Genomic DNA, 16,668 nt, shown 5'->3' on the forward strand with positions numbered 1-16,668 from the left:
GTGACTGTAAGAGCACACAATGCTTTCTCCTCTAAATCTACATTTTTTACGAATCTTTTTTGTTAAACACTGGAACTTTGAAGCAAGGAGCTTCAAAATATCTGCCTTATTTCTTTGAGATCCAACAGAGGAATGACTGAAAATAAAACAGTAACTGTCTGTTCAAACTACTCTTACTTTCACTTTTACCTACATGAAATCAATCCATGCAGATGCCAGTTGGATTATGCAGGCTGAAAAAGTACAGAAACATAATTGGCCCTGCTCCTTTCTTGATTCATCCCCAACCAGCTTCATTCTATCTATCTTTGCTTCCCTCAAAGACTTTAATAGGACCTAACCAAAATTGCAGTAAAAGGATTCTTGTTTTTTTTAGGTAACTGCACTCATTTGGTTTAGATGACTTAAAATGAACCAAAAATCATCTCATTCAGATCAAATTTCATATATAGATTATATGAATGCATGTCCCTATACCATTGCTCTCTCTTAAGCAGCACTCAAGTCCCTAAAGATTCATAGTGTTCCTTCCTGAATTGTCTTCCTGCTAGCAGTTAGAAGGGAGCCAGGTTTGCGGCACTCAAAACATATTCTGAGAATTTATAATGCACATTCAATTTCTATATACTCTCAGGGAGCACTTCAGCCCAGATGGATACAAGTCAGCTGCAGTGTAGGTTGAAATCAATTCATAATATACAGTAGCCTTAAGTATCTTTTAAACATAATTCATATGATTCAGTTGCATTTTTATTTACCTTTTTATTTCTCTATATTATTTATGATTATGTATCATCATGTACATTATGCATGATTGTGTTTCAGTTTAAAATTATTGCTAGCAGACCTTGGTACCTCTGCTTATTATATAGTGCACTCAGGACTGAGCAATTCATTTTACCTGATCATGTCACTCTGTCAAACAAGCTGTATAGTTGCCTTGATTTATAGTTCCACTTTAACACTCTCTGTCTTCAAGAGTGTTTAACTGTTCCATAGGTGTTCATAGAAATTAGTTCATGTTTTAATCTTGCAGGAATTTAATTCTACAGTAATTTTGTGAGGCAATATGGGTCTGTAATTTGCTAAGATTATATCTTTTTTCTAATGAATTCCTTGTTTCTCATACACATGCTTTCCCCGAGCCTTTAAGCATTTACCTCTTGCACAGAATGAGAAATATTTCATGATTTACGATGGTATCTCCATAGTAGTCCAAACATCAAAGACTTGGATGCTGCATACTAATATGATTCAGCATAGTAAATTTCAAATTGCTACCTAAAGTACAGTTATTTGAAGTAATAATTTTTAGGGATGTGCATTCATTGGAAATGAGCTGGGAACTTTTAACAAAATATCCTGTTTCATTCCATTTATTTTTCAAACAAAACAAAAGATAAACAGAATTGTGATCATTTTTATGCGTTTCAATTAAAAAACAGGTTATTATACTGAATAAAGAAATTAAACCTCTCCATGATTCTCCTTTGATCCTTACCCAACCTCCCAGAATTTCTTTTATCCCAAGTTTTATTCATTCACAGGGCAAGAGCAATCCATGGTTGCTCTTGCCCCACTGGAGTTACAATTGTGAATGGCACCAGTAGGCCGAGGCTGTCAATGCTATCAGTTTCCTTATTCATAAAAATGGAGCTGACTGTGAAGAAAGAAAATTTGGGGTAAAAAGATCCAGAGAGGCTGGGCAGATTGATGGAGGGCCATTGGGGGGGGGGGGGGGGAGTTACAGTGGGGGTGGCTCTATATTTTTTGTTGTCTGATAGAAAGATTACATCTGTGCCAGCTCTGTATTTCACTAACAAAGCTAAAGGATGCTCTACAGTTTTTTGAATCCAGATATCTACTGCTTGCCAAACATGCTCATTTAAAGTATAGACAAGAATATACTTTTACATTATTTCAGTTTTTATTCTTGATGTATTGAAAACAGGTTGCTTACTGATGAGAGAGAGAGAGAAAGATACTACAACACCCACATAGTAGTTAAGTATTTAATATCTCTATAGGAGGGCCCTCTTATAAGTCAAGGTGAGGTGCTGGTGGTGGTTTCGGGTTTAGGGGCCAGTTTTGCATGCAGAGTGAGATGTACGAACCGCACAGTACACCTTGCTGAAGATTTGATGTCATTTGGAGTGAGGAAAGTCTCACAAAGATGAATTCTACTATGTTCTCTCACCCTAACTTGATGGACTCTATAATAGGGTACCATCAAGCTAGGCTGAGATAACATAGTACAAAATTTCATGACGCTGTCTGCTGGCTTAAGCTGGCAGCGGCAGCATTCCCAGGGCTGCTATTGCAGTGTGACAACAGCCCTACTAAGTGGCATTTATCTATTTAAAAAAACAACAACTCATTGAAGCACTTCTGGGCTCTCTCTGGCTGCCAGGAGCTCCCCAGCAACAATTGGGCAGGTATTTATTTAAATTTTATTTACCCCATTTACAGCAGGAATAATGTGGAGTCTTTTAACTCATTCTGCTCTTTACTTTACCTGAGCTACTTTTGCCTTTATTGGAGCCTCTCTGTCAGGATTCTTTAATTTCCCTGTTTTGTTAGTATCCTTTGAAGATATCTCTCTCTAAACCATGCACTGTTGAGTGACTGTTGGCTTTCCCTGATGTTCTAGTTAAAAAGCTGCTCTATATCCTTTTTAAATATAAGCGTCAGCAGCCAAGTTCCACCCTGGTTAAGGTGGCCCATCTTTTAAGGAAGGATAGGCTCCTCCTTCCCCGAAATGCTGCTCTGTTCCTAACAAATCTAAAGCCCTCCTTCCCTGTTCCAGCTGTGTGGCACTCATTGACCCTAGCCAGTTATTCAGCAGCACCACTTATCCGGATGAGTAGTACTTATCCGGATAAGTGCCATTTTGAATATCTGCCTCGGCAATTCTATTGATCATATTTAAAGTAGGCATTGAATAGAAGAGAGACAGAAAGACAGAGAGAAATGCTGTCCTTTAGAACTCCCCCTCCCTACATTTTTCACTCCATTATCCTACGTTACCTTTTCACTGCGTGCATAATTTAAAAAATGCATTCCAGCAGATTTGTTAAGTAGGGGATGATGGGCACAGTAAGTATGCCACATAATGCTGGGGTTGCTAAGACTACTAATTTTTGTTGAATTACTAGAGCAATTACACTCACAAAATCTTACATTATCTGTAATTTTTGATAGCTCTCAAATTCCATCAAAGTAATTTTCTTCCATTCATTTTCCGTGATTAGCCTGACAGTATCCCATCTTGTCATACTGCCCTTCTGGAGGTATGTATGCCTTGAGAATATCACAGAACGTAGGGAGAGAGATTTATTAAATAGTGAGATCAATCTATTATAATGGACATTTCTATTACCTGGAAAACATTTGATGGCAATAAAATTAAAGAGTCCTCAGATGCAGGCACATGCAAAATATGAAATTCAAAATGTATATACCTATCTCTACTCATGAAATATAAAAATAGAAACTCTTTTGAGATACATACTAAGAGGCTAGGTTGCTAAAACAACAAAAAAACAGCTTTCTTGTTTCTTGATTCTCTTACTTCCTCTTCTTGTCTTTTTCATTGGCCTACTTTAATGTTTGTTCCAGTGTTACATATCCTCTGTTTTTAAATATACTTCTCCCTCTAAATCTCCAAGCTCCTTCCTGCCCTCTACCCCCCACTCCTTACCCCCCCCCCACTCCTTACCCCCCCCCACCTCTACAATACCCTCAAGATATCTCCCCCCCTCCCCCGGATGCCCCAGCCAATAGTGTCTTACCCACTCCTGGCCACTTCCAGTATTGCTCTGACAGCAATGCTGGGAGTGTACAACTATAACATTGCTATTAGCCAAATAATTTGTCTGATATTTTTTACCTAACTCAACTCCACCCTGGAGCAACTCCGAAATGTTTCCTACTTCTCCGGATAAATTTTATCTGGAAAAATGTAGAAGATATTCAAAACTCAGCATTTATCCAGAAAACCCAAAAGTTGTCCAGGTCAACGCCTTTGAATATTGACCTAGAATATTGTTTCCAGTAAATTAACTTTGGTGGGGTTCAAATTCAGCCACTGTGTGGCTCTGCTAGTTAGCTGGATAAACTGATCTGGCTAAATAGTGCTGTACATTCCGTGGCACGGCAGTGCTGAGGAATATACCCAGGTATCTTAATGTTAGCCAGAAAAGTTTATTTGGCTAACATTAGAACAGCTCTGTGCCCCATCCAGAATTAGCTGGATAAAAATTAACCCGCTAACTCTGAATATCAGAATTAGCCAAATAATGTATCCAGCTAACTCAACTCCTCCCCCTTACACCCATTCCCCGACCCTGATTTATCCAGCTAGATACTTAGTGGTAAATTAAATTGTGGGAGGTGATCAAGATTAATGTCTGATATGTAAAATATTTACTATGGCGCAAACATGATCAATAGGACAAAATTGTCCCACAATAATATGCTCAGTGGATTCGATTGTTGACCATTTTGTTGCAAGTTTCAGGTGCTTCTTCTGTCCAAGTCTAGATGTTGCATATCTGAAAACAGATTTTATTTATTTATTAGTTACTTAAACATTCTTATAGTCTGCCTAGAGTGACAATGTCATGCTAAGCGTATTACAATTAAAAGATAAAATACATGCACAAAACATATAATCATATACCAATATAAAACTGCGAATCATACAATAAAATGTGCATTAAGTCTTGTGTGGAGATCAAACACATTACACTTAAGTTGAAAATGTATTAAGTAATTTGAAGTGGAGGCTACACTACAGAGATTTATGCAATTTTACAGACATATGCAGGACCCATGAACATAGTTTTTAACGTAGGGTGTGATTATTTTTATTTGCCAGTGTCTATAAATAATTCTTTACTGTAAAACTTTGCAGTTCACAGGTCATAAGAACTCTTAGTAAATTAACTTTTTGAAAAAAAATACCAGTTCCTAGGTACTGTTGCCACTAGTTATCATCTTTAAAATGCTGCTATATAATGCACAGCACTGTAAAGATACATTGAAAAGACAGTACTTGCTCCATGGAGCTTACAATCTAGTCAAGACAAAAATACATGACAAACAAGAGTTTGTGATAAGTGTATTTATTATAGAGAAGTGTTTAGGATTCCAAAGCAGTCTCAAAAAAGCAAGTTTTTAGACTGGACTTGAATATGACCAGAGAGGGAATTTAACATCCCGAATCAGGAAGTCTGTTTCTTGCATGTGGCATAGCATCATGGAAAGCATGGAGTTAGGAACTGGTAGTGGAGACAGACAGCTTGCCTGATGAACGGAGTTTATGAGGAGGGCTGTAGGGAGAAGGAAGAGAAGATAGATAATGAAGAGCTGCAGAGTGAATGCATTTGAACTGTATGTGGAAGCAGATGGGGTACCAATGTAGCAACTTCATAAGAAGGGGGTTGCATGGCCCTAGCAACACTGAAGAAAGGTAAGTCATGTAGCCAAAGTTTGAATAGATTGCAGTAGAGAAAGGTGGTTCAGAGTGAGGCCCAAGAAGTGCAAGTTGCACATAAATGAAAATATGCAAAAGGTTTATTAGGTGAGCAAGAATGTATAGTAAACATGGGATCCTTTCAAATTTACATTTTAAATAGGAAATACCAACAAAGTACAACTAGATAAGCATAGACAAGCAAAATTAACAGAAGGACACTGGAACAAGGCTGGAACAATAGGATGCAGGAACAAGGCTGGAACAATAGGATGCAGAACAAGGGTGGGACGAGACTGGAACAAGGCTGGAACAAGGCTTAGTACGCAGTGACAATCTAGCACACAATGCCAACCCAATTGCCAAGGCAAGGAAGTGCAGGCAGGAACTTCCTTAAGTAGTTCCTTCAATCAGGTTGCGCCACGGAGCTAGGGCCCGCCCCTGGCCCTACAAGAGGCCGGGCGGTCCGCGCGCGCATGTGTAGGAGCGTGGCCAACACCACGGGAGGCACTGAACTCCAATGTGAAGCCTGATGCGCAGTGGAAGGCCTAGCGACCGCCGCTGCAGGACGCCGAGGCCTGGAGGAGCTCACGGCTGCTGCTGCTGGGGAGGCTGACCCGGGACCTGCAGAGACGCCAGAGAGGTGAGCAGGCCCGTGCACGGGCCGGACGCGGAAGGGGCACGCAACATCTTCACCCTTCATTACCCAATTTAGTGCTTATAAAACAATCTCCCTTCTTCCAGGCTCCTCTATTTCACATTACCTTTTCTGATTCCTCTAGTCCCCTCCACCTTTTACTACTTCTGCTTTCTAAACGGGAAGAGAGAGCTGGGGGAGGAGGAGGAACAGTAACGGGAACTGGGCGCACATTCTCACCGTGTGCCTCTGCTTCTGTCCTGCCTGTGGCTGGGAGATGAGAGGAGAAGGAGTGAGTGGTTTTGTCATCCGCTGGTGGAATGTGCTGCTGAGAGCCCCAGACTCTTAGCACCCCCCTCATATTTTCACACCACTGCTCTCCAGAAAATAAAAGGGATTGGATGAGTTCTTAAAAGATTTAAAAAATCAGCATGCTCATCAGATGTAAGGTACTGAGTCAGAGATGTCATATTTTGGGGTCATGAAGACAATTCTTCCAGTAGAAAAGGAAAACTGACTGAGAAAAATAGTATTTCATTTTATCTTTCCCTTAGTCACCACTAGGCAGCTGAAGGAGATGGCATACGCAGAAGTTCAAACAAATTCTCCCCAAAAGGTAATTCCTGTGCAGTATTTGTTACGGCTGTCAAAACTCAGATTTTAGAAATCTAAGGTATAAGGACATATTGTCCTCGGGATGTAATTGGGTGAGATGAAATAACATTTTCACAAGATGAAATGAAGTAGGGATGACCACATTACTGAACCTAAAGCTGTGCTGTTCCCTTTCCCCATTCTGTATTCGTTTCATTCCACCTTGTTACAAAAGGTACGTTCTCAGAAGTGTTTCAAACATGTGATATGCAAGCCTACAGTCGAGTAATATGCTTTAGACGTTCAGTCAAAAGTATTATGATCTCTACAGAATAAAGCTTATTTATTTAAGAAATGTAGGAGGATTCTCAAAGGCTCTCTTGAATTTTAATTTTAGGAAGGAAAATTTTCAGTAAGCTGGCTAGGTGCGAAATATTTGGGTACTTTCATACTTCTGTAATTTTCAGTGAATTTTCAGAGAGAAATGTAGTCATAATAAATTTGCTTAACACTTGGGTGGGTGTCAAAATACCCATACACTTTGCACCTGCTATTTGTGTTGGCAGAGGAATGAAAGCAAAACTAAACATGCACATTTGAAAATACAATTTTATGCTTGTGCTTTACTGACTTGATCTACACATTCCCCTTGGAATGTCTCTTTTTAGTCCAATTAATAGTATATGCATTGTGAAAGTAGGCAAATAATTTTAACTGCTATGCAGAATGGATATGTCACTCCAGGGGATCTAGTAGTTTAAAGTGTTTTTGGGGGGTTTTTTTTAGTTACTATGTGTTGGATGTACAGAAGGGTTAAGCTAACTTCTGTGATCACACTCTGATGTTTGCAATCCAGGGGTTAGTGATTTAAGATTTTTGTATAAAAAAATGTTTATATGACCTGCAGATAATGAGTCACAATTTGGAAAAGTTTGTTGTAGTAATATTTATATTTTAAGCACATGTAATAGGCAAAGATGGCAAATCAATTTGCAACTGGAAAAAAAACAACAAAATGAAATATTCCAGGCTTTCAATGAATAGTAAAACTTGATGGCAATAATTGATTGTTATCTCAAAATAGCTGGTGTTTTTGTTTCATCGCTTGTATGTGTCCCTTATAGTTTGCTTTCTCATAATACACCTGAATTATCAAGGGTTTGATTATATTTATTGTCTATAGTACATAAGAACATAAGAAATGCCATGCTAGGTCAGACTAAGGTCCATTGAATTAGGCATTCAGTCTCTGACATTGGCCAGTCCTGGTCACAAGTATCTGGCAGATCCGCCCCTCCCCCCAGATCTGTTTCTTATATCTCACTCCCAGGGATAAGCATTGGCTTTCCCAAGTCTATCTGGCCAATAACTGTATGGATTTTAACTTCAGTAACTTGTTCAATCCTCTTTTTTTTTTAATTCCACTATGTTAGTTGCCTTGATCATATCCTTCAGCACCAAATTCCATATCGTGATTGAGCAACTGCAGGTTGCTAGTTTTATGGAGTATCCCCTAGCCCTAGTGTTGTTTGAAAAGATAAATAATCATAGTTCCATCCCACTCAAGATTTTATATCTTCTAATCATATCCTCTCTGTCTTCTCTTTTCAAGCTAAAGAGCCCTAATCAGTTTAGCCTTTCTTCATAAATGATCTTTTCTATCCCCTTTATTATTTTTGATGCCCTTCTTTGTACGTTTTCTATATCCATTATGTCTTTTTTTTTTAGATGGGGTGACCTAAGATGAACAGAATGCTCAAGGTGTAGTTGCAACATGAATCTATACAAAGGCATTATGATGGTCTCTATTCCTTTCCAAATAATGACTAACATTCTTTTTGACTGCCACTAACAACTGAACCAAAGATTTCATGATATTGTCTGCAACACAGAACCCAGCACTGTGTACTTCTAGTTGGAATTATTCTTCCCTATGTGCATTATTTTATGCTTGTCCACATGAAATTGTGATCTGTCATTTAGAAAGCCAGTCTCCTAGTCTTACAAGATCCTTCTGTAGTTCTTCACAATCTGTTATCTGCAATTTTGTGTCATCTGCAAATTTGGTCACCTCACTCTTCATTCCTTTCTCCAGATCACTTATTAGTATGATAATAGCACATATCTCAATACAGACCCCTGGGGCATTTCAATAATGACATTTCTCCATTTGGAATACTGTCCATTTAGTCCTATTCTCTATTTCCTGTCTTTTATCCAGTTGCAATCCACGATAGAATACTGCCTCCAATCCCATGACCTCCCAATTTCCTAAAGAATCTCTCATGAAGGACATTGTTAAATGCCTTCTGAAAATGCAAGTACACTATAGCAACAGCTCATCTTTATCCGTATGTTTATTTATACTTTCAATAAATCTAGTAAATTGCTAAGGTAAGACTTCCCTTTGAAAAAAAACACGTTAACTGCTCCCTTATTAAATCTTGTTTATCTATGTAGTTAGTAATTTTGAGGTTGATATTCAAAGCCATTTAGATGGATAACTGAAAAATTATCCATCTAAATGGCTAGCTGGTGATATTTGAAGCCATATGTGGCTAAATTCTAGACATATAACAAGCTATGCCTAGCTCTGGTCTCGTCATAGAGGCTGTCTTAAAGTTTGCCAGATATAGTTATCCAACCGGATATAGCTATCCAGCTAACTTTAAGATAGCCGGGGATATTCAGCGACGCAGCCATGCCACTGATTATACCCATTAAGTTAGCTGGATAGCTATGTCCGGCTAACTTAACTAGCCACACTATGGCTGAATATCAATCTCTGTTTTAAAGAATAGCTTCTACCATTCTGCCTGGCATCAACATGAGGCTCTCTGGTCTATAGTTTCCCAAATCACACTGGCCTGGCATCACATTGGCCTGGGACCAACATTGTATGGTTTTTCTGGGGCTCTGCTAAGCAGCCATATTTTTCCTACTCTATTTCACCACTACAGAAAATATCATGAGGTTTACTAGGCAACGGAACCAAATAAATAGGGCCCTTGTATAGTGTTATAATCTGCTATGCTGATGGGTGGAGCAAGCAGATGGGAGTAGCAATCTGTTATGAATCGCTCCTCCAGAGGGGAGGAATTGGCAATCTGTTGACTACATCTCCTGTGAAGGAGGAGTTAGCAAACTGTTATGTTCTGTGGGCGGAGTATGCAATCAGTAATGGACCTGCTAGGGAGTAGCCATCTGATATGCTCAGCTCCTGTAGAGGGAGTAGATAACAATCTGTTACCACGGAGTGCTTGGAGAGGGCACTCAGCTGTAGTAGAATGTAGAATGGTGAATCCTTGGGCCGATGGCAGATGACAGCGCCCCCAGGAGGATATCCTGAGAGGGACCACCAGCTAGGCTTGGGTATGGAGACAGACACAGATAATTCTTTTATTAGACAGGTTAGTAGAACCCCTAGAGGTGGCAGTAGAAGGCTGATATGCCCGGCAGGGCTGAAGTCCCTCAGGTACTGGAACCACGATCCCAGGATTGCTGAGCTGTAGAGAAATTATAGATAGTGAGTAGACAAGGTTTGCTGTATACATAGCCAGTAATTAGATGATAACTCACATAAGGTCTTGAGGAAGCTCAGTAGCTGGAAAGGGTTAGGCCCTTGAGGAGCGAGTACCTGGTTCCAGGGAAAGCTCTGAGAGAGCGATGGTAACTCACAATTGTCTGTATCTGTGATAGCTTCCAGGCAATAGAGAATCTTCAGAGTGTTCAGGAACATGGGCCCTCGAGGAGCGAGTACCGGTTCCTATCTGTAATCTGAAATAGTAACTCACAATGTCTATATCTGCGATCACTTCCAGGCAATAGAGAATCTTCAGAGTGTTTAGGAACATGGGCCCTCGAGGAACGAGTACCAGTTCCTGTCTGCAATCTGAAATAAAGGAAAGAGAGTGGAGCCCCCAAGGAGCGGGTACCCCTGGTAAGTCCGAGGAGGCAGAGTAGAGTAGAGAGAAGCGGGTCCAGATGAATCCCCGCAATCAATCCTTGCTAACTCTATACGTTAGCAAATACTAAGACCTTTTATACTGGAAGCGGATGACGTCATCTTGGGGGACTGCACTCTTGCTGGTACATCAATGGGAGCGCGCACGCCCTACGTCATCAGGAACATGGGGGATCCGCAGCGTCATGCCAGTCCAGGGACGCCGGACGAAGACAGCATGGAGACGCCGCGGCAGCAAACGTCACCAGACCCGGAGGGAGTGACCACAGAGGTAGAGAGGGCGGAGTGAGGGCGTCGAGCAGCGACGGACGCAACATATAGGTCATTGGTGAGGCCTCAGCTGTGTTCAGTTCTGGAGACTGAATCTAAAAAAGGATAGAGACAAGATGGAGGTGGACCAGAGACAGGCGATAAAAAAGGTGTGGGGTCAGCATCGGAAGACATATGAGGAGAGGCTGAAGGATCTGAATATGTATACTCTGCAGGAGAGGAGGTGCAGGGGAGATATGATACAGACCTTCAGATACCTGAAAGGTACTAATGATGTATGAACTTCAAACCTTTGTCTGTTGGAAAGGAAACTGTAAAACTAGGATCACAAAACGAAAGTCTAGGAGGATGACTCAGAATTAGCATCAGGAAATATTTCTTCACAGAGAGGATGATAGATGCCTTGAATGCCCTCCTGGAAGAGGTAGTGAGGATAAAAACTGTATATGAATTCAAAAGGGCATGGGATAAACATTACAGATCCCTAGAAGCTAGATGTTGGAAATGAAGAAAGGGGTTCATGGTAACAACCTGCACGGTCTAGCAGTTATTACCCTTAACGGAAGGCATGGGGTAACCTGCATGGAGTGGCAGTTACTACCATGGACATCTTGCTGGGCAGATTGGATGGACCATTTGGTTTTTATCTGTCATCATTACTATATTACTCTGGGAAGAGAGAAATACCTTCAGTACCTGAATGTCCCTCACTTTGACCTACTAGTGATAAGATGTGAGCTAAATCCAAAATAAACATTGGGCTGTACTTGAAGCGAAGTGCTAGGTGGTTATGGTTTTAAAGACTCATACCAGTACCAGACTTTCTGTATGACTTGACCCAGTTGAAAAGAAGATATGTCTTAATCTGTTTTTACTAGTCAATATATTCATTTTTAAATGTACAATAGTACTGTGCATCTTTAAATGATTAGTTCATTGATCAGTACCAAAAGTATGTTTTCAGGAAGATTTGGTAGCTGAAGTAAAAATTGTCTATCTTCTGAAATACACAGCTTATTGTTAAAGAAATAGTTTGCTAATATATTTCACTGTTCAGTAAAATATAACAGCAGATAATAATGCAACTAATATTCCTTTGTATGTAATAAATATTTTGACTATATTTTACTTGCTTGCATAGGTTCACTATGGTATCATATGCAGTAGTTAACAAAGCTAGCAATCCACTAAGTAAGTTATGGCATCAGAAAATCTACACAAGGATTTATATTGAATGATGAATTCACTAGCCTGACTCTAGACACAGGAAGAAAATCATGCATTAGAGTGCGGTATCAGCCATTATTGTATAGAAAGATAGTTATTACTCACTAGTTCATTAGTTACGGGGCAACTATTCTCTCCTCTTCTTAAGAGTTCAGATTGTTCTGTTATACATGTAAAAATAATACATTGTCTCTTTATAAAATACTAATTCACATATACTTGGGTTCTCAAACATCTTAGATGAACCGTAGGTGTTATACCTAATAGCAGTTATTTTTTCTTTGTGAAGCTATCAGCATCTCCTTGGAAATTCTTCCATTTTTGGAACACAAAGGAGTGCAATGTACCTGAGGTAATTACAGGTTACCATCCCTACCACTGCTAAGCTTTACACAAAAATTTGCATTTGTTAATGCTAGCTATGAATCTTGTTTACACAAAAATCAATGAATCTGTGCTTGTGGTAAACAGGAAGGAAAAAACTATGTAATATTTTCTAGCATTTAGAAAGCCCTAACTCATGGTTAAATATAGTAAGTCAGTAATTTGACATATATTGCATTTATAATAACGGAGTGTTATTGAGTATAAATGTGAATGTAGGTAAACTGAACCTATTTGGTTCTGCTCTTTTTCTGTAGCACTGTATGCTAACTTTACCATCATGATATCAAACTGAGTAACTGTTCTAGGTTATGATTGATTATGGTTCTTTTATTTATATGCTGCCTATGTACAAAGATCCTGGGTAGCTAACAATAAAAAATACATAGAAAATACTTAAAACAATAGAAAATAATTAACATGACATAAAATAGATAAAATCATGATACAATTATAAAAAAAAATCTGCAATTCAAATAACATAAAAAGGTACAACAGATCCCAAGAACATTATTGGTAGACCTGTTCAAACAAAGTTTTCATTTGCTTTCTGAACACTTTTGTACATTGTGTTACTACCCTTAACAGAACACATGCATGGAGTTGCAATTACTACCATAAGCAAATTACTGGGCACACTGGATGGACCATCTGATCTTTATCTGCCATCATTTACTGTTCTTATCTCATACAGTAACTGATTCCAGAAATCAGGAGAAGCAACCGAGAAGGTACACTTATGAATCTCAGATGTGGAGATGGGACCTCAAGTAATGTCTTCTGCGAAGAGTGCAATGCTCTTTTTCAACATATTTTTAATCCAAAAGATTAGTGATAAGGCTATCGAATTTCTGATCAATAATGCAATTTGATATTTAATGGAAACCAGGGTAAATGTGATAAAACTGGTGTGATGTGTTCATGAATGGAAAGTCCTGATAATAGCCAGCAGCAGCATTTAACAACAGCTGAATCGACTTAAGTACAACAGCAGTTAGGCCTAGGTACAGTGAATGGCAATATTCTATGAGTGGCATTATCAGCAACTGAATCACCAAACAAATATTGTTGGGAGTCTAACAATGACTGTAAAGGGTACAATAATCATAGTTTATAGAAACCTGATCTAACAATGGCTTTGATTTTGTAGGAAAGTTTTGAGTCAATGATAATACCTAGATTCTTAGCCTGTGAGTCTATTTTGATATTCTCCTCGTCAATCAATAAAGAGATGGCTTTAGAAATGCCTTCATGATGTTGCATCAATACCATTTCAGTTTTCTCTAGATATAAAGCAAGTTTATGCTGAGCCATTCAGGGCTTAATTTTGGACATACATGAAGAGATCTCTTTAGAGCCAGAGTAGTTATTTTCTACTGTGGAAATAAGAATGAAACCAGCTGAGGAACCAAGTTCTTGCAGACGAGTTAACAAAATGGAATTATCTACAGTATCAAAAGCTGCGCTAATATCTAACATGATCCGAAGGAAACTATGATCCTTATCAAATCCACTTCTGATTGCATCGGTAAAGGAAACCAAGAGCATCTCAGTATTAAGGGACATCCTAAATCCATATTGAAAATCATGCAAAACATCATTGTCATGGATAAAGTACCTTATGAGCAGATTAAACTCCATCAATAGAAGTATACATTACAGCAATGTGGGCAAACCTTTATGACCAGAAACACAACTCAGAAGCTGGAGCCTCTTACTAATACTGAAATCTGTTTTAAACATAATAGCCAATGTACTAAGCCAAAAAATATATTCACAAAAAGCGTTTTGTTTGAAAAATTACGCAAAATGCCTATAAATATGCAGAAATGTAGGCATTTTGCACAACTTTTTGTACAAAAAGAAAGTGGGCTTTGCAGGAATAAACTTTCATTCCCACAAAACTTTATTTAAAGGCCACATTAAATGCCACAATAATTATAGCTATAATACAAAATCATGAAAAACAGTTCTTTAACCCATAATATCCCAGTGTCCTATTTAGAGGACAGCTTCTTAAAAGATTTGGGACATAATGGGTTAATGTGTTATTTTGCAAAAGACAGGCCTGCAAAAAAGGCTTAGTTTATGTTTGGCGCTGGCCCTGGGGATCAGGGCTTGCCATGTTAAAGTGGCCTTACAACCCATGTGAAGCTCCTCTCCTAGCTACCCCCAGCAGTATATCAAGAAATCCCCTGGTGGGCCCAATGCACAAGCTGGCTGTAGGCTAACTACTAGCACCTTGAAAACTGAAATTGGTGCTCCTCTCCTCTCCATTCAGTGGTAGCAGCTCTGGCACAGCTTTCACACAAAACTTTATTTAAAGGCTCTAGCACAGCATCCCCTTTCTCACTCTCTCTCTCCTACTCAGCATCCCCTTCTTTCCTTCCGCCCCCCCCCCCCCACCGAGCATCCTTTGCCCAACACCATTATTCCCTCAACCCTCTTTTTCCCTCCAACTATATGATGTGAGAGGGGGGTGCCACTCAAGGCAATCTTCTGCCTGAGGCAAGAGATGAGATGCCCCCCCCCCCCCCCAAAATAAGCTTCCTCTCTCTGGAACCCACACTCAGGCACCATCACACATGCTCTCTCTCACCCCACACCTCTTCCCTACTCCCCCAGACAAGACAGAATACTGTGGGCAGGCTGCAAGCAGAGCCTCGCCTCCTCTCTCACACCAGCACCTCTCCCCTGTGCCACCTGGCTGCAACTAGTGCCTCCCTCCTCTCTCACTCCAACACCTCTCCCCTACTCCCCCAGCAAGGCAGAGGGCTGTGGGCAGACTGCAAGCAGAGCCTCTCCTCCTCTCTTCACCCCAGCACCTCTCCTCTATGCCACCTGGCTGCAACTAGAGCCTCAGGAGTCAGGGTGAAGGATTCATCAGGGAATTTTGCATACACTGAATGGGGGATGAGGGAGCTTCACATGAGTTGTGAAGCCCCTTTAACACTAGGTAGGTTTGTGTATCCTGGGCTAGCTTTGCACAATGCTACTGCCAGGAATGCACAAAGTTACTGGCCATGGCAATGCACCAAAAATGTCTTGCACAGTTTTGCTGCACATGCTTTTGAGGTCAGAGCTCATTGGCATTGTTAGCAAAATTACACAAAATAGCTCCCTGATACGTGCTAAATGCCACACTTAATATATCAGCCTCATATATATATATATATATATATATATATATATATATATATATATATGTATAGCTCTTTTTGATCTACTGCAGCTGTACTAGAACTGCACAGTTTTTCAGTAAAGGTGCCTGGAAACATTATATCATCCACTTCTATTTGAGCACTCAAAAAGTTACTTATCAGAGTTATATTTTTTTATCATAGATAATAGCAACACTTACAGGCATAGCATGCTTAGAAATAGAGGTCAAAATAACCTGCTATGTTCTTCAAGAAAGCATACCTCTAATATCCAAAAATGGGCCTAGGCATCCAAGTTATTTTTCAAAACAAATCAAATGAAATTCTCCTTATATCTCCATGAAAGATTGGCAGATTAAAAGCAAAAATTGCTCCAGCACTATGAAAGGCAAGTTCCAAGTTAACAAATGAAGATTTCAGATCTCAGAACTAATTATCAGAACCAGTTCAAGGAGCAATTGATTCTTTTGTCTGTTGGCCCAGTGTCATGGCCTTGACTCCACTAGTGCCAGGGTTTCAGGGGATACTAGGACAGGAAGGAAGCTTACTGACAACCTCTTGACTTGTTCATCTTGAGCCTGGAGTGGAGGCTTCTTCCCACAGTGCTGTGGACTTCCAGAGTCAGAGAAGAGCTGAGGTCTGTGTGTTCAGATGACATTGGTGATGAGGGCTATGGCAACAGTACAGAGTGTGCAAGATGGAGAGAGTCCAGCAGTGGTGCAACCTGGCTCCTGCCAAAACAGTGAGAGGCAACAGCTGAGAGCAGAGGAGTTTCTTCGAAGATGACGCCCTTGGTTCCTTCAGGTAGACCGGTGCTACCCTCTGTTTCAGATGTTAAAGGATCTTTCTTTGATGGAGGCCAGGAATTTGGTGCCATTGGATCATTTTTCCTTTGAAATGCTATGGGATATTTTGTTTGTTATGCAAAAATCATTATCTTCTCAAATTTTAAAGC

The 16,668-nt window shown here is 39.8% G+C and overlaps 1 protein-coding gene across 1 annotated transcript in view; it reads left to right on the forward strand.

Moving 5' to 3' along the window:
* NEGR1 (neuronal growth regulator 1) overlaps positions 1-16,668 on the forward strand; it is a 922,687-nt gene that overhangs the window by 127,615 nt on the left and 778,404 nt on the right. The gene's annotated exons all lie outside the window — the stretch shown is intronic.

The sequence above is a fragment of the Rhinatrema bivittatum genome, chromosome 10 (genome assembly GCF_901001135.1).
Source record: "Rhinatrema bivittatum chromosome 10, aRhiBiv1.1, whole genome shotgun sequence".
In the NCBI taxonomy this organism is placed as follows: domain Eukaryota; kingdom Metazoa; phylum Chordata; class Amphibia; order Gymnophiona; family Rhinatrematidae; genus Rhinatrema; species Rhinatrema bivittatum.